The sequence below is a fragment of the Gymnoscopelus microlampas genome, assembly GCF_963454915.1.
Source record: "Gymnoscopelus microlampas genome assembly, chromosome: 11".
NCBI classification, from domain to species: Eukaryota; Metazoa; Chordata; class Actinopteri; order Myctophiformes; family Myctophidae; genus Gymnoscopelus; species Gymnoscopelus microlampas.
The window spans coordinates 23,020,966-23,045,623 of record NC_139948.1 but is presented as its reverse complement, the minus strand read 5'-3'; the positions used below and the strand labels follow the sequence as shown (position 1 = coordinate 23,045,623).

General features: G+C 42.6%; 1 protein-coding gene across 3 annotated transcripts in view; it reads left to right on the top strand.

Moving 5' to 3' along the window:
* Positions 1-24,658, top strand: part of LOC311056057 (thyroid hormone receptor alpha) — a 124,354-nt gene that overhangs the window by 55,738 nt on the left and 43,958 nt on the right. The gene's annotated exons all lie outside the window — the stretch shown is intronic.

Here is a 24,658-nt window from a genome sequence, read left to right as displayed (position 1 = left end):
TTGATACATCAGGGACTTGTTTAGGCTTGAGATATCAACTTCATAATAATAACAACAATAATACGTCATTATTTATTTACAGTAGCCCCTTTCTTAACAAGGTTTTTATCATAATAAAAAAAACAATTCAATTGCAATACAAATAGAACACCAATGCAAATAAAGAGGTAAAATCAAGCAGACATTATGTAATGGTATAGAGAACTAGCAGTAGTCTGGGTCCCTCAAATCAGAGTTGAAAGAAAGATAAAATAGAAAAAGTACCAGTTGTCTGGGTCTCCAGGATTGGAGTTGAGAACCAGTTAACTATTACGCATCTGGTAAAAGGAAAACCAGCAGCATCCTTGGTACCAGGCACCAGAGTTCACAACCACTGTCCGGTAATCGTATACCCATCACCATCTTGGGTGAAGAAAGAGGCTGAAGAAAAGAAAACTAGTTAGGCAAAAGTTGTCTGCAACAAATTTACCACATGGCCTACTTTTATTTTCAATTTTTGCTTTCCAAAAAGCATATTGGCAATAAGATCTCTGTTCATTGGCTTTATAAATGGCGAGGGAAATAGAGCTTCTTATTGGTTAATGAGCTTTTTGGAAACCCATGGCGCGAGCCCAGTGCGGCTCCGTTCCACAGTGGGCTCTGATAGCTCATTGATATGCATTTGATATTATGCATGTCTGTATTAATATGCATTGATTTGGTGGTCACACACTGTTCCCTGTTTGACAAAGTGGGAGGGACGGAGGGTGTGATTACAGAGAGAGGTATGGGAGAGAAGATTTGGAGGGAGAGGAAGAAAGGGAAGCGAACGGAGGGAGAGAAAATGAGAGAACAGAAAGGGATTAGAGAGAGGAGGAATGATGCAAGGAAAGGAAGGGAGAGAGACAGGGGAAAGAGACCAGGAAAGGAATGGAAAGGAACAGAAAGGAAAAACAGAGGGATCAGAGGGACGGGGGACAGGGGGGGGCCGGGGGGGGGGGGGGGTGGCAGACGGAAAGGTGGGACGCAAAAGAGATGGAGGAAAAAAAGTGCCCATGCCTCACCTCAGAAGCCCTATAGTTTCCTTCCCTAGACCCCTCCCTTGTTGTTCTAACTCATCCCTTTCCTTGTATTCACCCCAAGACCCCCCCCCCCCCCCCCCCCCCCCCCTCATCCCTTCATCATTCTGTCAGTCGGGTCTCCTGGGCGAGGCGCTCATGTTATCGACCACCAATTGATAGTCGGCTCACATCATGGCGACATAACGCTTTCTCACCCCGCCCTCCGCTTTCCTGTTGCCATGGCAGCGCAAAGCCTTCCACCGCCACCTGTGGCTCAGCCGGCCGGTGATGTATAGAACACAGAGACGGGCTCAGCCAATCAGAGGCCTGGGCTGGGATGGATGGGATGGGTATCCGTGTGTGTATATGTGTGGGCACGTGCGCGTGTGTGTGTGTGTGTGTGTGGGGGGGCTGCGTATAGATCATCCATCATTTTTGAAACCAACAGAACAGTGATCGAGCAATCAGTGTGCAAGGTGCACTGTGTGTGTGTGTGTGTGTGTGTGTGTGTGTGTGTGTGTGTGTGTGTCTGTGTGTGTCTGTGTGTGTGTGTGTGTGTGTGTGTGTGTGTGTGTGTGTGTGTGTGCGTGCGTGTACGTGTGCGTGTGTGTGTCTGTGTGTGTGTGTTCAGGCCTAAGTGGCTTAGTCATTGTGCCGCTGCATTGAGGGGCATGCCAGGTCGACGCCTCGCCTGATGAGCACTCATTATCTGGCCCTGCGTGTGCATGTGTGCGTGTGCACGTGTGTGTTTAGGTACATGGAGTTTAAAACGCAGGATGACTCATCCGTGGGCTGTCCTTATAGGTTCCTGCAGCAGTCATGACGTAAGATACTTGTGCGTATAGGTTTCTGTGTGTGTGTGCGTGTGTGTGTGTGTGTGTGTGTGTGTAGGCACAGTTCGATGTCACTGAGTCCATGCTAGGTTGGGTGAGGATATGTGCAGTGTGATGTAAGCCAGAAGCCAGCCTCTAGCCTCTAGCTCTCCATATTGTTTCATTGTATACAACGACAATCTTGTTTATACCAAAAACCCCTGAGGAAGCAGTGGTCATTGGACAGGCTGAAATGGATGATTTTTTTAACATATTTTTTCTTTTTTTCTCTTTTTTTTTTAAGGAAGCATGCGTGTCTGCAGAAAACTGTTGACCTCTTTTTAGTGCAGTGTTTAAGTTGAGTTCAGTTACATAATACTAGGCTAGGGTTGGTACATGTTCAGTGTGGTTTAGATTGAAGAATTGTTATGTTTAGGTTAGGTAATGAATGATGAGAGGTTAGCTCAGTAGTTTTCAAACATTTTGTGCCCAAGCCAAGGCACACCAAAGGGCAAGTCAAAATCTCAAGGCACACCTGTATTCATATCCATGTTATCACTCTTATTACTCTCATACTCTGTACACTTTTTCTTTTTTAACCGCTTAAGCTCTATTTCATACTCAAACTATTTTTAAAAAAAAAAATAGCCTATCTGCAAGCTCTCAACACGCTGCATTCCGACACACTGTGAGCTTGTAGATCGGCTGTTTTAGCTAGTTTTGAAATGTTTTGTGTGTTATCATTATTATTATTATTATTATTATTATTATTATTATAAATTAATTCAAATTTCATCTATAATGTCATGCCCAAAATAAGGATGCTTAATTTGAAAGTAGGTTAAAACATCCTTTTTTAGGGTACAGATTTGCCTCTGTTTTGGGAAATGAGTGCACACAAACTGCTGACCTTTTGTATAGTTTATATATTGCAATAGAGCGGTTGTCACAACATCCCAAGGCACATCTGGACTTGTCTCATGACACACAAGCTAGTTGGGAATCTCAGGGTTTGGTCATGTATATAATGTTAGTTTACCCTTCGTTTAGTGCCTGGCTAGGTTAGGTGATGTTTGGCCAGATCAAGTTACATAAGGTACTGTAGCTGGTCTACTTTAGTTTACTTTCACAGTTATTTACTTACTTAACCTTTAGCAAAGAAGGCCCAATCAAACAATATGGTTGATCCTGAAACTCATCTTGTCCATCACATACCTATATATGCTAATAGCTTTATTTATTCACAGAGACAATGAGAAAATAGCATATGATCAGCACTTGAATTGAATAAATAGATTTATATTATTGACAGCGAGGAACTTCCCCGGCAAACACAATGTATGATCCTGATTGGGGGAACCATCCACAGTAACCCTGTTTGGTGAGTGAGTTTCTTTTCTTTCTTTCTGATAGATAGTGACAGTTAGAGAGAGACAGGAATAGAAAGGCAGGAGAGAGAGAGAGGGAATGGCATACAGCAAAGAGCCTCGGGTGAGACTCAAACCTGGGTCAGCTGCAGGAAGGACTATAGCCTTATGTATAGACAGGTTTCCTGTTAGTAAACATTGAGAGGAATATGACCGCGCAGCTGCGGGGGGAAGCCTATGGGTGCGTTTGGAAATTACGCACCGGAGCACACTCGCCTATTAGTTTGTATTGGCCAGTGCGCTCACTGCCGCTCAGGGCTGTATTTTCGAACGCGCCTTCCACCCCCAGGCATGCGCAGATTGCGCATTCTGCTCTGTGATGACGTCGCTCGGAAACCCGTCTATGTGGTATGCACTTTTACCAGGTTAGTTACCTGGTATGAGCGCCCCCTGGTGGCCGATTTTCATCCAAGTTTGACATGCTGAGTTCCTTAGCAGCTTGTGATGGCAGTTCAGTGTGTAAAGGCACTTCAGCTTGAGTTATAATTGGTCACACACCGAAAATAGCAGATCTACCATACATACTTGTAGATCTGCTATTTTCTGTGCACACCACTGGCACCCAACTAAGTATACATCAGGCATAAGCTTGCACCGATTGGTTCAGCTGCTGTATCATCGCTAGGGAACATACAGCTTTAGCTTGCGCTGATTGGTCAGATGCCAAATGATCCATAGTGGAGATATGGCAGCTGATCAATCGGTACAAGCTTATAAAAGGACCCTCTCAGTCATTTTAACACCCCCTGAGACAGGGCAAATAGGTTGGTTATGTGGTAAAACTGTATTGTGTCGCAATATTACACAATGCATTTTCTATAGCAAACAAGTGTAAAAGCCCAAAATAAAAACTTGTGTGGTCTTGTGCACTGTAGCCTGGTTGTTAGTTTGGTTCCCATTGGGATCAGTGACTCTAGGCCAAAATGTAGTCATTTGTGGGAAGTCGGCACAGAAACCCAAGAAAATCCCTCTTTATGAAATCAAATGTTGGGCTTCTCTGTTTTCTGGCGTCGGAAGACAGCGGTTCATATGGATATACAGTAGATTATAGATAATTATAGACGTAAACATGTCCCTTACCATAGGAATACCACATTGCATTTTTGCATTTCAGCAGGGGATTTTGCTTTGACCTGTACCATTCACAGTAAAACACATTTGACTGTGTTTTGTTGTGTTATATCAGTATCACAATTACTGCAGGGCTTAGCAATATATCAACATTATATTGATATTGTGACGTGTGTCACGTGAGACTAGATATCGTCTGGGATTTGAGATATCATAATATGATATGGCATAAGTGTTTTCCTACAGTAGTCTTAATCACTTGAGCTCTATTTTATACTTACATGCAACGCATTGTGAGCTTGTGATCACAATAAGACTTTATCATTTCAATATCCGTATTTGGTCTAAAATATTGTGATATTTGATTTTGTCCACATATCGCCAACTGATTCAGCTTGTTATTGAATGAATGGCAATGCAATTGTAGTTTTTACGCTTTTACACTTTTTACACAGTGGCTTGTTTTCCCCTGTGTATTAGTATGCTATGCTGCACCCACACTAACACACTTTGGTATGTTTTCCTCTTGTATTTGGTGTTCAGTAAGTGTTAGCAGGGGGCGCTGTACTGTAATTAGCTTCCTTCACCACACAAACGGGACCGCCAGTGGTTGTCAGTGGTTCTCAAAGGGGGGTCCGGGGTCCTTGAAGGGGGCCCCCAGCTAAATTATTGAATATAGCATCACAATCAGGTTAAGCACTTTAATCCTATTTTATACTTTGGCTATTAAAAAAATACTATTATGCTCAGCTTGTAGATGAACTTGAAAATATTTGAAAAATGTATTTTGGAAAAATGTTGACCTTTCATCAGGCGATCTCTGGTATAACATCTCAGATGGGTGTTCGTGGCCTTAATACATATCAAGGGGGTCCTTGACATGAAAATGTTGGAGAACCACAGCTCTGTATGTTGGAACTGGACTGGAAAAGCAAGTGCTGATACTGGTGTGCGCTCATAGCAGGTCTAGTATGAGTGCAGCGTTCGTAATCGTGAAGCAGAAAGACTCTCAACGGTCATTGCTCAAGGTCAGCTTCACCCCAGAGAATCATATTTTATGTTTCCATGACAACCTCCTCAGCATCTCTCTGCTTACTACACCCAGACTGCTCTCAGGGTCAGTAATGGCAGCCGAGGAAATGACAACTGATGAAGTTCAGTGTGTGTCGTATGGGTTTAGCGAAATTCTCTGTTGACTGCAACTTCATCAATAGGTCTTTGTCATGTTGGGGGCACGATAAATCTAGAAATGCTAGAACGCTAGCCTGCTATGATGAGATTAATATCTTTATTAAACCGAATGTTCTGCACTGTGTACACTATTGGGTCAAGATCTCAAAGTGGGTCTGAAGTTAAAGAATAAAATGGCAACATGTTCCTATATTGAGCAAGTACTGAACAAGCAATCATTGTCCAGGCATGCCTCTTTTTATATAACAAATTAAGGATTAACGCTACTTTGGAATGGAATTGTTCAATCAGAAAGAATGTACAGTTTACAGCATATGGAAAGGGTCCAATATTTACCCAATCTGAGCTACCAATGTGGCCACATTTCCACGGAGCAGTGCCATCCATTGTAGTTCATAATGAGAATAATCCAGTCCCTCTGGACTCTGCAAGGTCTCATACTGATCAATTCATCCATAAAACCACCACATTAATTGACTACAGCTTGACTCATTAGTGTGGATCAATACATCTGGTATAGGTCAAACTGGTGACTGATGGCTGTATGAGCAGGCCACAGAGCTGTCAAATAGAGGCTTGAAATGTTTTTAAAGTGGTAGGAATGGTTAGGATGTTATTCTTTATGCTTAATTTATACTCCGTTGTATGATGGTGTCACATATCAAAAATAGCCGATGTGCATTGCCGATGTGCACAGCTGAGCCATTGTTTTCCTGTCAAGAGAGCAATTCCACCGACCCAGCGCAATCACTACCTTGGGTTTCACAAACCACACAGATTTTCGGGAAGAAAATAATAAAATAAACAATACATGATTCAGAACAAGAAACACCTGTTTAACGAGAAGTTAGATAATGTTCTTGTGGGCAAAAGTGAAAACACAGTTACCATTAATCGTGAGTACTACAGTGGGATAGCTGAATGTAGATTTTATTCCCCACAGCAGACCAGGAAATCTCCCACTTTTTCCGTTTTCCGACATTTACCCTAACATATATAACGGATACATTATTTCATTATTGTCTTGACGTTTGCATTTGCTGCCACACATTGCTGTGATGAAGTATCTGTGTTGAGCTGAGCTCTCTGCAACCAACCAAGCGGCAAGTGCAGCTCACTCTACTCATCATGTGCTGTCGGCTTAAAAGTTTAGGAGGACTTAATGTGAACTTCTAGACCACATAATGTTTGTGATTTTCTTTTCTTCCCTTGGAGTAACATCTAGTCTGTTACAGCAGTTAGCAACTGAAACAAGTACTTTTTTTATTTCCTGCAGTCCTTAATGACAGTAGTACGTTTTAAACTGTAAAATTGGCAGGCAATCTCAGGATGGGTTTCTCACAGGCATAACTTTTGTGCATGTGTTATCTCTTCCCTAACTTATAGCTAAGAATGTCATCTATGAACTCAAACAACTCATTTTTCACATCCTAGGGTCTTAAGAGATGCTGGTGTTTTTCACAAACTTGAATTTGGCACGTACATTTAGAATATAAGCAAAATGTTCTCAGAGACATTACTTTTTCAAAATCCTTTAGCTTTTAGCACATGTTGGGACCAACTTACACTTAGGTATGTCGCCCTAGCAACCCAAACAACTCATTTTTCACTTCCTGGACTCCTTAAGAGACATCGGAGTTTTGCGCAAACACGAACTTGGCAGGGAGAGTTTCGACAGAGGGAGTGATTGTTGACCTTTTTCTGGTATCAGACTCCAGACTCCTCAGTCGGGATGGAAAATGAAGCAGTGTTATGTTCCGTAGGTATACACATGCAGTCTATATAATTCACATCAGAGAACTTGAATGTGAAGTGGAATTAGATGCTGGTGCAATACACAGGGGAGCATCTGAGGCCAAGGAATTTGTTGTTGACCTTCTCTGTTGCCTTCTACCACCCATCCCTCTCTCTTGAAACTGTCAACGGAGACCTCATTCTCAGAAGGAAGCAATGCAGTTTAAACGTAACAGGCAATAACTCACACAAACCCCATTAAATGCATTATTCTACAGGTTAAAACAGTGATGTGCACACATGTGGGCACAGACCCACAGACACACAAGTTAAACATTAATGTGGGGATGGACATTAAACGAAAAAAAGCATGCTCACCCAGGTTGAAAATTCACGTAAGTGAGCGCATGCACACAGGCACACACGCACCCCCCCCCCCCCCACTCACACACACACACACACACACACACACACACACACACACACACACACACACACACACACACACACACACACACACGGTCGAACGGACACACATGGACACACACGCAGGTGGGCAGATGTATAATTTCCCAACATAAACACGTCACACACAAACACATGCTCGACCCTTACTATACAACAGCAATCACACACTTAGTCTTGTACACACACACACACACACACACACACACACACACACACACACACACACACACACACACACACACACACACACACACACACACACACACACACAGTCACACACACACGCACATGCACATAGTACCAAAGCTCTCTCCTGCTCCTCACCATCTCACTCTCCCTCCCCTTTCATGTGCGTTTCTATTCCCTCTCCTCTCTCCGTCTTGATCCCCCATTTTCTCTCCCCCTTGCTGTCCTTCACTCCGTTCTTATCTCCTGTCTCATCGTCTACGTCTCTGCGTAATCTCTCTGTTTGTCTTTCCACACTCACTTCCCTCTCCCTCAATCCCCCCCCCCCCCCCCCCCTCCATCTTTCTCGGTCAAACCCTGTCTTTCTCTCACACTCCTCAACCTTCTCTCTCCATCAAACCCTCCGTCTCTCCTGCTCTCGCACGCTGTCATTCTCTTTCTCTCTCCCTCCCTCCTTTGGCTCTGTCTCTCAGACTCGTTTCTCATTCTCTCTTTTGTCTCACTCTTGCAATCCTGTCCTCTCCTCTCCTCTCATTGCCTCTCATCTTCTCTGTCTTCTCTTCTCCTCTCAACCTGTCGGTTGGCACATGGAGTGAAGCTTCTATTGGAAGGACACTCAGTCCCCTGGCAGGGCTTTCTCTCTGTGACTGTGTCAACATGATATCGGGACCATACTGCAACATATCCTATAGAAGGACTCTGATATAAATACATCAGTCCATATCAGACAGCTGCACTCCACCAAACCAGGCCTGGATTCTCCTCACTTCTTCCTGCCTGTGCTCTGTTGTTTTCTGTGGCCGAGCTCCATAACTACAGAGAAGAGAGAGAGAGGGTTCAACGGGTTTCTTTGTCGTCATCTTTGAGACTGCCTCCTCTCTCTCTCTCTCTCTCTCTCTCTAGCTATCTCTCTCTCCCCCTCTAATGAGTGTTAGATGTATGGAATGGCAAATGAACTGGGTTGGCATAAATGAAAGACTTTGTCTGCAAGGCCTAACAGAACCGGGTGTCGTGATATGGATGCAATAAATGATATTGTGATTTATTTATTTTTTATGTTGGCTGAATACTGCTGAGAATGCGATGTGAATGTCTGTATGTAAATGGATTTTTTAATTGTGAATGTTTCTTTTTCTTTTTTTCAATTAAAAAGAGCAGAGGGGAAAATGCTGAGGCCAAAATTTCACTCTCTGAGTAGATGATTAAGACAAATCTCTGCTTTGTTTTCTCCCTTTTTTTATTAAGCAAAGTTCTTGATTTTTAATGTATTTATTTGCATCATTAATTGTGCAGCGTTTTGTAGAAAAATAAACTTCCTGAAGATTGAAAGCAATGATTATGGTCCTCAAACCATTTGACTCATGGACTCCCAAATGACAAGAGCTCATAGCTTAACACAACAGGACCCAACAGTCAAATAACGCAATTAAATGTCTAGTATCTCTGCCAGACCGTCCATTATTTCCTTAGGATAAATAAACTTATTGTATAAAAAAATCTAACTATTGCCTAGATTTTCAGGGTTCGAAGACCCTGATTATAGACCAATTATTGTTAAGATGCGTTTAGGCATACGTGATATTACACTTATGTGTTGTCCTCTCACGATAATTTTCATCATCCCTCACCCAGGCTGGTTGATTGGCAGTCTACCATTCTACCGATGACAATTTTTGTCTTATATAGACATTGTGCATAATTGCACTGTAATTGTGTGTGTGTGTGTGTGTGTGTGTGTGTGTGTGTGTGTGCGCACGCGCGCGCACACAGTATATGTATATGTGTATATATATATATAGCATACAGTGTATATATATATATATATTTGTCCAACTGCCTTTCAATGGCGGTATAAGGTCGTTCGTGTGTTCTTACTGTGTATAGTTATGTAGGTGGAGTATTGGAGCTACAGTATGTGGAAAGTGTCTTCTTGGGTTTGGTATAATACCATATTATGCAACACATGTCTCATCTGCTCTGCCAGTGCCCTTATGCATGTTGCATGTGCCAACACCTAACCTGTTGCCCTCAATCAAACCACATAATAGTTCCATGAAAGCATACGTAAATACATGCATACCTACATTCACACACACACACACACACACACACACACACACACACACACACACACACACACACACACACACGCAGGCACAGTTACATGCAGATCGAAATGCATGTACACGGGCAGACACATGCATAAATTCATGCATGTATGCACACACATTTGTGTAAGTACATACACGGTACTTTATTCCTGTACTTGCTCCCAGACACAGCAACACACACACACACACACACACACACACACACACACACACACACACACACACACACACACACACACACACACACACACACACACACACATACAAGCATGAGCGAGCACACAAGACCACAACCACCAATTCCCGATGTCATCATGGTTTCATGTCATACTCATTCCCGTTCTCCAAAGGGCAGAGAACTTAGAGTTTAATTTCACCTACAGCTTACCTTCAGTATAGTACATACTTCATATATGACATGTGGAGATCGGTTACAACATCCAAAGGGCAAACCGGGAGAATATAGCCTCTGTACCTCATTTATCATAGCCCTGGCTGGATCACACCTTATCCAGCTAATGCCGTGCTTTCCATTGCAGACAATTAATTCAAAAATGTTCAGAACTTCAGTACAGTTGACCGTTTGTCGGAGGGAGCACATGAAATGGTTAACTATGAACTGGCAAAGACTCGCATACAATATGATGCAATACGATGCATCAGGATACATTCAGGCCATTAGACTGACCATGAGGTAGGCAACTGCTTTGTTCTGCGTGTGTACATCCAGAGTGTTTATATAACTAAGAGTGAGGGGGTAAATTTGGACCTATATTCCCGTAACATTCGGAGCTAACCACTTTAACCCTCGCATTCCAATTTTGGACGTTACTGTAAGGTGGAATTTCCATTCACACGACACGATGCGTTGTAAGCTTGTGCAATTTTTTCAAATCTTCAGAAACATTTTGAATAGGGAATAAGTGGTTAAAATGGTAATTGTGTAGACGGAAGGATTCATAACCCACATGCTGGGGCCCAAAGTACCTGAAGGCACATAACTAGTCTGATGAAGAGCCAGTAGGCTCGAAACGTCACATCCAATGGCGTAAAAAGGAACCAAAATAAATGTTAAGCTTTGGAGCATGACCCAGTGTGCGGACTTTATTCTTCCTACTACATAACTAGACTAAACATGATGAAAGGTGCAAACAAATGCAGATACAAAATTGCATTGTCACACTACAGAAACACTGCATTGAGACGTAACGCTTGCTTCCACAAGGCAAACCTTTACTGTTTTTCATAGCTCTGTGTGACGTTTTAAAGATTAGAAAAGATTAAGTGAATCCAACTTGCAAAGAAAATGTATGCTTTATATTATAAGCAATAACCCTGCTTGATGATGTTTATGCCGCAGGATTCTTGTGGAGTTCTTGGGACAATATACTGCACTACTGTACTATAAATGCATCGTGGATTAAGTATGATCGTAGCTTAACAGAATGGGGTCAAGTTGTTTTACTAAATAATTCTTAGTTTATCTTTTAACCTACTTGGAAGACCAGGTGGATTTTGCCACTTGGGACGGTACACTGAGTACCAGAAAGGAAATCACAGAGAGGTATTTTGAATTAAACCTCTGCTTAGTAGTTGCCATGCCTATAGACCTCATTGCTCTATCTATGCAATATCTTGTGATGCCCTATCTTGGCGAAGTGCGTGCTCAGCATACCCAAGCCTGTTACACTGCATAGCATTTATAATTCATCAAGACTTCTCCCGACACATTGAAGCTCTTGCTGTATCTCCTACACATTTCAATTTGCATACATTTTGCAATGTCATCTGCTGTGTCAGTATCATGCGATAAGCTTCGTCAGTGTATAGTCTGCGGTCAGAATACATCCTGCCTGCTAGGGGTGTAAGAGTTCATTGAAGTCATTGATTTAATTGATTACAAAATATATATTTTGAAAAATGCAGAAAATTGCAAATCTACAAGCTTGCTATTTTTGTGCGACACTGTTCAAATGTATTTTTTGACTCATTGACATATAAACATTTTCTTTTACATAAAAAAACTTGATTATTTGATTAATCAAAAACATAATCAATATAATAATCGTGAAGAAGATAATCGATACTGCACGTATATTAAGGGCCCTACTGCCCTTAATATATACATACTGTCTAGACAAGGCACATTGCCTTGTCTGTGGACTTGTGTCAGTTGTCGAGTGTTTTTGTTGAGTTTCCACAGCGTCAGATACCCAAATCTCACGCAGGCAATTAGCCTGAGTGAATCTGATGCTGAAGTATGGATGTAAAAGATGATGGATTTACTGCATGCGACCCTTTTTCTAATTCATTAATGATACGATCTTGAAGTCTTGAAGAACAGTCTGTGAAAATGGAACCTATAGGCTTAAGTTTTCCAATTTCCTCACACCTGGGAGATGGCCAGGACAAACACAGTGTCGTACAGCTCTGAACAGTGGGTCATGTGGCTAATGCACTGAGATAGTAGGAGTTGGGGGGTGTTCTCATCAATCCAACTCACTTAGATTTTCCCCAGCTGCTCCGGGGATTAGAACCAATGACCTCCTTTGTTTCCGTAACCCCCTGTTTAACGCCAACCCACATAGCCGAGGTCCGGTATCATCTTTTTTTCCCTTCATCTGCGTTTGGATCTGTTCCCCTCCGTGCCAAAGTCCTTTAGGTGGTGTAAACAAAAATGCCCTCAGTCACAGTCTCGTGCCAGGTGATGTGCCAGCCAATGCTGTCATTTCCAGTCTCGTGGTCGTGCACCGAGGATGTTCAAGGTCATCGTCCATGAGGACAGCTCCGTTCTGGACCGTTGGTTCCGCCCCCCCCCCCCCCCCCCCCAACACGCCAAATCGCTTGGCTGATCCCGCGTCAGACCTTTAATCAGTAGCCTGTGCCAGACGTCCTCTCATGGTGGTGTGCACCAAGGTGTTCCATTAAGGAAAGAGCCCCCATAAAAGACCACAGACTGTCCTGCCTTTGAAGCCCTGCCTCAGAGACACTGTAAGGGGTTATAGTCATAAAAAAAAAGGGATAACGGGGTCCCTGTCTCACATGCATTATGTGTTCTCTGCAGCCTGGGATCGCTATTCACCTCTGCTGCAGTGATTCTTGACTTTTTTTTAGCTTGTAGAGCTATTTTTCACTTTTCTTGATTAGTTTTTTTGTTTTGTTTTATAATAACATGCCCAAAATAGGGATCGATTATTAATTGATTATTGAATTAAATGATCAATTATAAATCATTTTTATAACCGATTAAATCGATTGGTTGGATCTGACTGTTGCACCCCTAATTGAATCTACTGCTTTCTGCCAACATAAGATTGAATTAACATGACATTAACCACTTAAACTTTAATGAATGAATGATCTTATTTCGGTCTTAAGCTTCGTTGACCGGGGTCCTCCAGGGCTCTATACTTGATTCCCTCCATTTTTTCCTCGACACCAAATCTCTTAGCCAGAAAGAGCCGATCTACTACTGTAGCTGTAGCACAATGCGATACGTTGCCACGTATTGTGAGCTTGTACATCTCTTACATCTCGTACATCTCGCCTATTATGACATGCCCAGAATAGCGACACTAGGATTCATGTGGTTAACATGTCAACACTTCTTTTGACGGTTGAAAATATGTCATTTCGTTTTGTAATACGATGCAGCCGTTTGGTGAACTACAAATTAGCCTCAACAACACTGCAGATGAAGTGTTGCAGTGGCCTTGTAGCGTCTCTTTATGGTGGACATTTGGGGGACGGATTTGATTTGGCGGCTTTGATGCGGAGAGCCGCACATTTTCACTAAGTTCGATAAACACACAGGCATTTATGGCTGTGGCTTTGGTACGGAAAGCCATATTATGACTCCCGGTATGGTACAGGGACAATATGGACCTCTGGGATCGTCGGCCCATAATGCTAACCATCCCCTCCCCCACATCTGTTATGTACTATGTAGACTCATGGGACACATAACACGTAACATGGCACGGCCCTGGAACCAGGGATGAAAGAGAGAGAGAGAACAGTGGGAGTGTCTCTCTCTTTTTATAAAGTGTTGATGAGGTATGACAGTGGAGCTGTAGCCCTGTGTGTGTGTGTGTGTGTGTGTGTGTGTGTGTCAGTGTGTGTGTGTGTGTCAGTGTGTGTGTGTGTGTGTGTGTGTGTGTGTGTGTGTGTGTGTGTGTGTGTGTGTGTGTGTGTGTGTGTGTGTGTGTGTGTGTGTGTGTGTGTGTGTGTGTGTGTGTGTGTGTGCGTGCGTGCGTGCGTGCGTGCGTGCGTGCGTGCGTGCGTGCGTGCGCGCGTGCAAGACTGTGTGTGTGTGCCCTTACAGCATGCCTGTCGGCTGGAGGGTGAGGAAGTGGCTTTAACAGTAGCAAGCCCCCCAACCTCCATCTTGCAGTCCTCCTCCCGTACTTTCATCTTTTTCCTGTTTTATACTCCACCCTTCCCCTCCTCCTTTACGTTCAGTCTTTCATTTAGAATTCTGTCTCTTCTCTCTCTTCAGTTCCTTGCCCCTTCCTCTTATCATCTTCCTCATTTGGTCTTCCCTTCTTCTCCTCCTATTTCCTGCTTGTCTTTCTTCTTCTTCTTCTTCTACTCTGCGTTTAGCATCCCAGTCCCTAGCTCTCTCTTCTCTCTTCTCTTCTCTTCTCTTCTCTCTTCTCTTCTTCTTCTACTCTGCGTTTAGCATCCCAGTCCCTAGCTCTCTCTTCTCTTCTCTTCTCTTCTCTTCTCTTTTCTTTTCTTTTCTTTTCTTCTCTTCTCTTCTCTTCTCTTCTCTTCTCTTCTCTTCTCTTCTCTTCTCTCTTTGATCCAGGATCACAGGAACATTGTCTGTGACCGTGACCCTTGCATTCTTTACTACTACTGGTTCCTTTTTGAACTGAAGCTTTATCCTCTTTGGCCTGGACAGGAGCACCAGCTAAAATGTAAACGCAATGCAATAGAGAGAGAGAGACAGACAGACAGACAGACAGACAGACAGAGACAGATAGAGTTATTTGAGTATCAGACTAGTGAAATCTTTCTGTATATTCAAGTATATGTGTGTGTACTGTGTACGATGAAAATAGACCAGATTTTACCTTATAGAACACCATATTGGTGATACCGATAAGGTCAAAGTGTTCAGCATATGGAGTGTGGAGTTTGCATGTTCTCCCCGTGTCTCCTAGGGTAGTTAATACCCTCACAAAAACATGTAGTAATCCTGGTCACTATACTGCCTCCCCCTGGTCAGCCGGGGCGCCTGATGGAGGAGAAGGGAACTGGTTGGAATAACGTGTTCCTTCCACACGCTATGTCCAACCAGGGAAACTCCCCCCTGTCGGGTGATAAGAAGCGGCCTGCTTGCTCCTCATGCATTGAAGGAGGCATGAGCTTCAGCTTGGGCTCTCCCTAGGCTGGCAGAGGGTAGGTAGTGCCCAGGATTACATAGGCAATTGGCACTGGGTGAAAAAATGTGGGTTACAAAATCGTGGGATAAAAATTAGTAAAAAAAAAAAGTACATGGTTCAATAAAGGTACCATAAATAAAACTGATGAATGCATCATGCTATATACATCATAATGTATATAATGAATGATATACAAAATACAGTTATGTAATTCAGATTCTGAAGCCCATGTCTCTTTGTGAGCGCCTACTCTATGTAAATTTAACTCAGAGATTGTAAAGCAGTTTCCATTTTGAAGTTTTTTACATTTTCAGAGTCAACCACATGAGCGTCCCTCTGGCGAAAATAGCAGATCTACTGTACTACCTCACAACGTGTCATGACACTTTGTGAGCTGTTTTCAGCCTCTGTTGCCGTTTCACCTGATGATGATAATAATAATATTAAATTACATTTGGGAGTCTGAGAGTTAGACTGTGAGTCAGAGAGTGAGGGAGGGGGTTTTGGGGGCACAGATTGGGGTGGAGGGGGAAACGGAGAGATGAGATGGCAAAGGAAGAGTGAGAAAATGGGAGGAACGGCGTGATGGAGGGAGACACAGACGGAGAGCTATAAAAAGAAGCGTGGAGAAACAGGGAGAGAGGAGAGAGAGAGAGGGGGATAGGAGATTAAAGGATGGAGGCTGTGTGACATATACAGGGAGAGGATTAGAGGGAAACGCAGACAGAGAGAGAGAGAGAGAGAGAGAGAGAGAGAGAGAACAACAGAGAGGAGTAGGACAACAACAAAATGAAACGCATGAAATGACAAATGATAGGATTCCTCAGCTATGTGTGTGGATGTGTTTGTCTTTGCACACGTATGTGGCATATCGTCACTGTCAAGCAGAGAACACGTATCCAAAAGTACGGATCTATAAGCTCATCAAAACACATTTTGAACTTGTAAATCTGCTGGATTGTTTAAATGACATTGAAAGTGGTCTGACTGGATTTTATAAATATTTAACCAATGAAAAGTATGATATTTTTTCATATCCTGAAAAGAACTGTTGGACATACAAGGTTTCTGCCCAACAGAGATGACATATTAAGGCTGTCCCCTCATAGTCAAAAAATGCATTGATCTGTCGGGCGGTCTTAGTCAACCAAGCTTTTTAGTCGATAAGTTGTTTTTTATGCTTTTATCCATGCTGAATTCATTATTTCTTGCTAAATGATCAACCTGAAAAGGTTAGTTTCGGCATCATAGTATGAGGCAAACACAATTTGGTACCAGTTCCAGTTCAGTTTCTCATATAGCTTTGCTTGATTGTCTCGAAAACAGCCATGTGTGTTTGTGGTTTAAATCTGCTGTCGCGCCAATTAAGAAAAGCTGTGGGAAACTGTGGCGGAACCGGAAATGGCTTTGTCACATTTGAGAAACGGGCACTACACTTATGCATAGAGCCTATTAGTTGATTAAGAATTGTTTTAGTCGAGGACAACCCTAATATATACAGTATGGGTCCTAACGCTGTGTGTGTGTGTGTGTGTGTGTGTGTGTGTGTGTGTGTGTGTGTGTGTGTGTGTGTGTGTGTGTGTGTGTGTGTGTGTGTGTGTGTGTGTGTGTGTGTGTGTGTGTGTGTGTGTGTGTGTGTGTGTGTGTGTGTGTGTGTGTGCGGTACAGCCTGTTAAAGTTGTGTGATGTATTACAACTTGGTTTCAGTTCCAATTCCGATTCCTCACTTCCTGTTGCAAGGTTTCTATTATCTCCATAATATCACGAATCAAAGTTAGCCATCTGTGGCAGAGAGAAAGAGAGACGGAGAGAGAGACAGAGAGGGAGAGAGAGAGAGATTAAAGCAGAGAGATTGAGCTCAGTAGTCTCATGTATAGGGGACAGGACTAGAAGATGGAAAGAGAGATAGAGACTGGCAGAGATAATATGCTTAATTCATACTCCGTCGTGACTCTTGCAATAGTGACTTTTGTCTTTTTTTGTGTGTTTTCTAGCACCTTAACTAACGTCCATAGTATATCATGCACAGTATACATCTGCTGCTATGCTCACGCACCTTTAGATCTTATCTCAGGTGTGTAAATATGTAGATAATTTGTTGGTTTCCTTTGATTGATCTCTTTTCCCCCTTGCCTCCCCCCCTTCTTCTTCTTCCCTTTCTTTTTTTCTATGGAAATAACAATACGATAGAGCACGAAAACGAATTTCACCCACTTTTTTACTTCTGCAAACCTGTGATGTGACAATAAAGCTGACTCTGATTCTAGTGTCGACAACCGAAAATATAGCTATTTTTGGTGAGCGATACCGTTGTATGATGAAGTATAAATCAGACTATAGGGAGCATGCTGCATGTAGAAGTAACACATATTGGGCTCTGGAATTCAGGGCTTCCTGAAGGAGACTTAAGCAGGGTAGACATATGGGCTTAGTTATGCTAATGAATATGAATCACTATTGATATTAGCACTAAATGTTATAATCATTTATGATAATTAATGTCAGGGTGACAATTTAGTAGTCAGACTCCAGTTTGCTCTGAGCTCTGTAATCGCTTCCAGTAGAGTTTCATAGTGGCTGTTAATTACACAAAGAACATCTGTAATTTGCAGTGTGGCGCCCCCTATTGAAATACTGTCACCCCCTACCACAGGTTTGTTTACATAATGATTTTTTGGGGGGATCGAATAGTTCTTTCCTTTTGTTTTCCCACGTTCAGACATTTATGGTCTGAGATTTTCACCTCAGGATTGATCATGCATGCCAGCTAAACATGAGTTTTCTATTCCACGGCTGTGAACGTCTGCCGACAGTCTGTGAACACTGGAGTGCAGCTGACCTCTATTTTGATTTCTGATGGACTTGTGAGAACACTCCAGAAAAAACACTTTTCCATCAAACGGTTCAAGTCTGAGGCGTATGCTCTGAGGATACACCCAAAGATGTAATCTAATACATTACACATTATCTCTTAATACCTCGAGAGAGAGAGAGAGAGAGAGAGAGAGAGAGAGAGAGAGAGAGAGAGAGAGAGAGAGAGAGAGAGAGAGAGAGAGAGAGAGAGAGAGAGAGAGAGAGAGAGAGAGAGAGAGAGAGAGAGAGAGAGAGAGAGAGAGAGAGAGAGAGAGAGAGAGAGAGAGAGAGAGAGAGAGATGGGGTGATAAAGAAGGGGGGGTGGAGGTACTGATGTGGAGGGGAAAGTGTAGGAGAATGAGGGAGAGAAAAACGGGTAGAGGGCAAGAAACTGGCGAGTGAGAATAAAGAGAAAAGTGGAAATGGAGAGAGAGACAAAGTGGAAAGGGAGAGGGGGCGTCAGGCATCGAGACAGAGACTGACAAGGAGAGCGGATATGGAAAAATGGAGAGAGAAATGAAGGTAAAGAGTGGATGAGGACGAAAGGTAGGGGAAAAAGAGACGATGGAAACCAGGGAGAAGGAGAGAAAAGGAGATGTGTCTTGATCCCACAGAGGCGGGAGGGGAGAGGCAGGGGAAAAGAGAGAGAACAGGGGATAGAGACGGTGAGAGTCCCAAGTGCAACATTTCGGTTCCAGTCAGGATTTTACTGTGCGCATGCAGCGACAGTATGGATAGGTTTTGTGCATTGTAGTCACGTGTCCATTTTGTCCATTTACAGAAGGTTAAGTGCATACGTGAGGGAGATAAAGAGTTTGTGTGTGTGTGTGCGTGTGTGCACGTGTGCGTGTGCGTGCATGCACACAGATGAGCATACAAGAACACGCTGTCCTGTCAGCTTAAGTGTGCTCGTTTGACAGAGAGAGAATAAAAAGGACGGAAGAGGTCAACGAGTGCATGAAAGAAGGAAGTCGTTTGTGAACGCTGGTTTTTGTGGTGTTTGTGCATGCTTGTGTGTCCATGGGTACACCTTCTGTATGTGTGCATGCAGAAATGTGTGTATTGGCTTGTGCTTAGTCCGCCTGTGTGTGTGTGTGTGTGTGTGTGTGTGTGTGTGTGTGTGTGTCCATCTGTCTTTCTGTCTGTCCGTCTGTCCACCCAGCTGTGTCTCTGTCGGTTGGCGTGTCTGTTCTTCCCTCAGTCCACCTCTCTGTGATGAGGTGTGAATGAGGTGTTTTACAAGGTATTAAATGTGTACGTTACAGCAGGGCGTTTTCCTCTATTCAAACACTGTGTGAACCTGTTGGCCTCTCACTTCATCATTACACTTTCACAGCAAACGCAACGCTTGCAGTATATACAGTATGTTACATATTGTCCATTCCTTTTCTGTTCCTGCAGTGGATCAGACACACACACACACACACACACACACACACACACACACACACACACACACACACACACACACACACACACACACACACACACACTGTGTTATCTGGTTGTTTCCATCATGATCTTGGAAGGTCGTACTTTCCAGTGTGCTACTGGGAACATGCTGAACTTAAAGACAGAAATCACACCTATGTCACTCACAAATTATGCTTGTGTGTTCCATAATGCACAGAGTAGCAGATGGGTTAGTTGGGCAAGACAATAATCAGTCATGGAAAAACGTGCTATACTGCCCCTGAACTGCTTTCCTGTTACTCTCTGTACTTTGTAGAGCGTGTTGTTTTGTCCTATGTGCCAAGCTCCACCCATCTGGCACATATGTACTATAGGATGAAACCAACAAAAAAGTATTTGCAGAGAGAGGGGGGGGCATGAGTCATAAAGAGAATGCAGGGGAAAGAAAAGAACAAATTAATCACCCTGCAGAGATAAGCAGCGAGACAACTGTCAGCAAACTCAACCATACTGGAGAGCTCCCCGGGCACAGTACATGCACGCGCGCACGCACGCACGCACGCGCACACACACACACACACACACACACACACACACACACACACACACACACACACACACACACACACACACACACACACACACACACACACACACACACACACACACACACTGACATACATTACACACACATGCGCAGATTGCACACACAAACACATACGGTAATGTACATTCACAGATTATATACACACACATTCACGCTCTGTTAGTTGCTCTCTCTCTAATAGACACACAAACATGCTTGCTGATAAATGCAGGACACACAGGCACACACACACACGCACGCACGCACGCACACACACGCACACACACGCACACACAGGCACACACACACACACAGGCACACACACACACACACACACACACACACACACACACACACACACACACACACACACACACACACACACACACACACACACACACACACACAAGCACAAGCACAGGGAAATCTTAATGCAAACACCTACATAGACTTACATACAGACACAAACAGACATGCAAAAAAACAGGACTCCCACACACACACACACACACACACACACACACACACACACACACACACACACACACACACACACACACACACACACACACACACATACGCACGTTCTAATGCCACCTACTCTACAACTATGCAGACACATGCAAATACACAAACGCACACTCAGAAAGCTGTACACACAAACATGCATGCAGACATGCACACTCGCTAATGCATGCATGCACGCACGCACGCACGCACGCACGCACACTTATGCCCACATACACACACTGCCACATGCTCATAAAGCTGCACTTGTGAGGACACGGACGTAAAGCAGACATTAATGCACACACGCAGAGCAGACACCTACACACACACACACACACACACACACACACACACACACACACACACACACACACACACACACACACACACACACACACAAAACACAGCCACATGCTTAGAAATCTGCTGCCACAAACATACTGTACGCCCGCCTGCTGTATAATACACACACGCATGCACGCGCGCACACACACACAAACACAGAGCAGAGTAATTACTGTTTCTGGCAGAGCAGATGACAGCCATACATAGTCAATGAGAACGGGGGAAAAGAATGAACACAGAGAAATGAAAAGAGCGGAAGATTAGAAGATTGCCGTAAGTAAAAAAGAATCAAATTGGAGTGAGGGAAGTGCGGCAGAGCAGGCGGAGAAGGAGGCGATTGAGAGAGAAGAGGAGGAGAGGAGAGGAACGATAGCCTTCATCTCGGAATTTAGAAGTTTGCCTTGGCATTCCCCAGTGCAGTTTTGTTTTCGCAAAACGCGGAGGCAAACTTCTGATGAACTTGTGAAGTTTTCAAATCCTGTGCGACAAAATTAATATGAAACAGCTTTTCTTTCTTTTGCATTTTTCATACCCGTTTAAATTAACATCATAACTAAATGTCTTCAAACATGAGCCTTCAGCCGTTTGTAAAGTATCGTTGACAGTCAAGTGTATAAAGTATGGTCTGAATTCATTATCTCTGCCAGTCTGGAATCTGGATCGGGACGTGGTGTGTGCGCGCTTGCGTGCGTGCGCGTGTACAGTATGTATGTTTGAGTCTGCGTACGCCAAGGAACTCGACACCCAAATATTTTTCCAAACAGTCAACGACAACTACATTACAAACAGTAGCATTTTAATCTGCCACACTGACTCTTTGAGGTCCATTACTCAAACAAAGCTGCTAGCAATGCCTAATTTAAATTCACATTATCAACACATACGCATATACCTACACCTACAGTACAGTCGTACTGGTTGTAATCTATATTTACTATATGCAAGTGCATGCATCCAACAACATCATGCTTTTTGGTTTGAAGCAGTGCCACACATCATCCGTGCTAATGTCACATTCTGCCTCTTGCATAGCCCTGGGTAGTTCACCCAGCCTGGCGGAGATATGTGCTCCACTGAGCACCCCATTCTAGTTGTGTGATGAATGTGTGTTACGCTGTGTGATGAATCACAGCCCTACGGCAACAGGGCAAGTTGGACAAAATATTACCTCCTAAAAAGGGAACTCACAAACGCATTGAAATTATGTTATGTTTATTGTGCTTCTGCATTCCACACAGTCGGATGTCCGTTAGTGCTTTAACCAGGCAGTCAATGTATCTTCCTGTCGGGTGAACCCACTGACCTATATAATAATAATAATAATGATAATGATAACAATAACTCTTATTGAATAGAACACTTAAAAAGTCATTTACAGAAAGCTGAAGAAATTAAATAAAATCAAAAAGACTGAATATATATATATATATATATATATATATATATATATATATATATATATATATTTAATATAATGTTTATTGGCCTTTCGATAAAAGTCTGTTTTAAGAAGTGATTTAAGGCCAGTCGTTCTAGAATCGAGGAGACCTAACAGCACCCTTTGTCTTCAGCCTTGACTCAGGAATAACCAGCAGGTTCCTGCCCAAGCATCCCATTCTACTCACAGGCTCGTAACGGGTTAATAGCTCAAAAATATAATAAGGGGCAAGGCCATGAAGTGCCTTAAGAAGTAATCAGTAAAAAAAAAAAACAGACCGGCAAACAGTGTGGGGAAATTAAAATATGAGTAATAAGTTCTCGTCTCCTGGATTTAGTTAAAAGTCTAGCAGTGGCGTTGTGTACAATTTGGAGCCTATTTAGTGTTTTCTTTTGCTTAAGGCATGGCATTAAAACACCATATATGATGATTTTGATGTCTTTAAAACTCAAAATTGATCTGATTCTAGACATATTATTGGTAGACTTCTTACATAATGTTAACCCGGTCATTCAGAGACCCAGTGCAAATGTCTTGTGTGCTGTTGCTACCGTGACACCTGAATTTCCTCCATTGGATCAATAAAGATTTATCTTATCTCATGTTATGTTCCTGATTATAAAAAACGTGTCTGAACAAGTTTGTTGACATGTCTCTCGAGTTTAGGCTGGGATCAAATAAAGCATCAAGGTGTTTGTTTGGCAACAGATCTTTGATAAAGGACCAAGTGAGAATAGACTGAATCTGAGAATGTAAGTAAGTGATCTTGGCCAATTTTGAGAATTTCAGTTTTATTGAAAGTAATTACTTGACATCCAGAGTCTTTAACATTTGTTAGACATTTAACTAATGGGACAAGTTTTTAGGCTTGTTGGGCTTCATCGGAAGATATAATTGCATATCCTTTGCATAACAGTGGAAAGAGATATCATACACTATACAGTACGTATATTTATAATGTCACCAAGGACAAGCATACCTGTATATAAGGAGGAAAAAACTAAAATATATCCTTGAGGCACCCCTAGAGGTTCTAGGAAATGAAGGGGAAACATGGTCACTAATTGAAACAAAAGAAAAACGGATTTCTCAAATATGATGTAAACCACTGCAAAGCAGTCCCAAATATGCCAACCCATTGCTGTAATCTATAGATCAGAATATTATGATCAGTTACAGTCAAGTGAAGTCCAACAATAAACAAGTATGGAACGGTCACCACTCACCATATAGAATTAACTCCAACCCTGCAGAAAGCTAAGTAGGGCAAAAATAAGTGATAGAAAACCCATGCTCTAAATGACCCATATTAGAGTTACATGATACTGGATCACATGTTAATCAAACTCAGCCCTACAATAGCCAACATATCAGCAGTTATTCCGTGTATTGTCTCAAGGACCACGTCCTGCTCCAAGTCACAATCAAAACTAGAATCAACCCTCGAGTACATTTGCACGTACAAGGAAGTCAGCGTTGTGGAGTTGTTCCCATAGTGTACAGTATGTAAAATATAACACAACCACAAAATTATTGAATATAATTAATTGCCTAATTATTATAAATAAGTATAGAACGTGAAAGAGAAAATGTATGTTTAAATTCAGATGTGTGTCTCTTTTATATGTCTTATGGCAAATTGCATTGAAAGGAATCTAGTGCACAGATATGAGTAATAAAAAAGCTAATAATGTGTTCAAATAACTTTCATATTAAGTCAATAACAAAATTAAAAATATTTGCCAAGAGTATTTAGCTGATTTCTGGTCATGGAAAGACATTTCATTTTTGTAAGATAAGCAAGGGTGTAGTCCAAGGATTTGAGTGGCATACCCGTTTCCTGGTTCATTTTCCCACAGCTTTGTTTGATTGGCTTGGCAGCAGGTTTGAACTGGAAACACATATGACAACTCTGCTTCCACTTCAAAGTGCTGCCGAGCCAATCAGATTATACCTGGGACTACAGTACAAAGAGCCTATTCTGGGGCGAATTAACATTCGGCAAAAATAGCAGATCTCACAATGTGTTGCGTTGTGATGTCAGCTGGTAGATCGGCTATTTTCAGCAAACAAATGTGGTGTC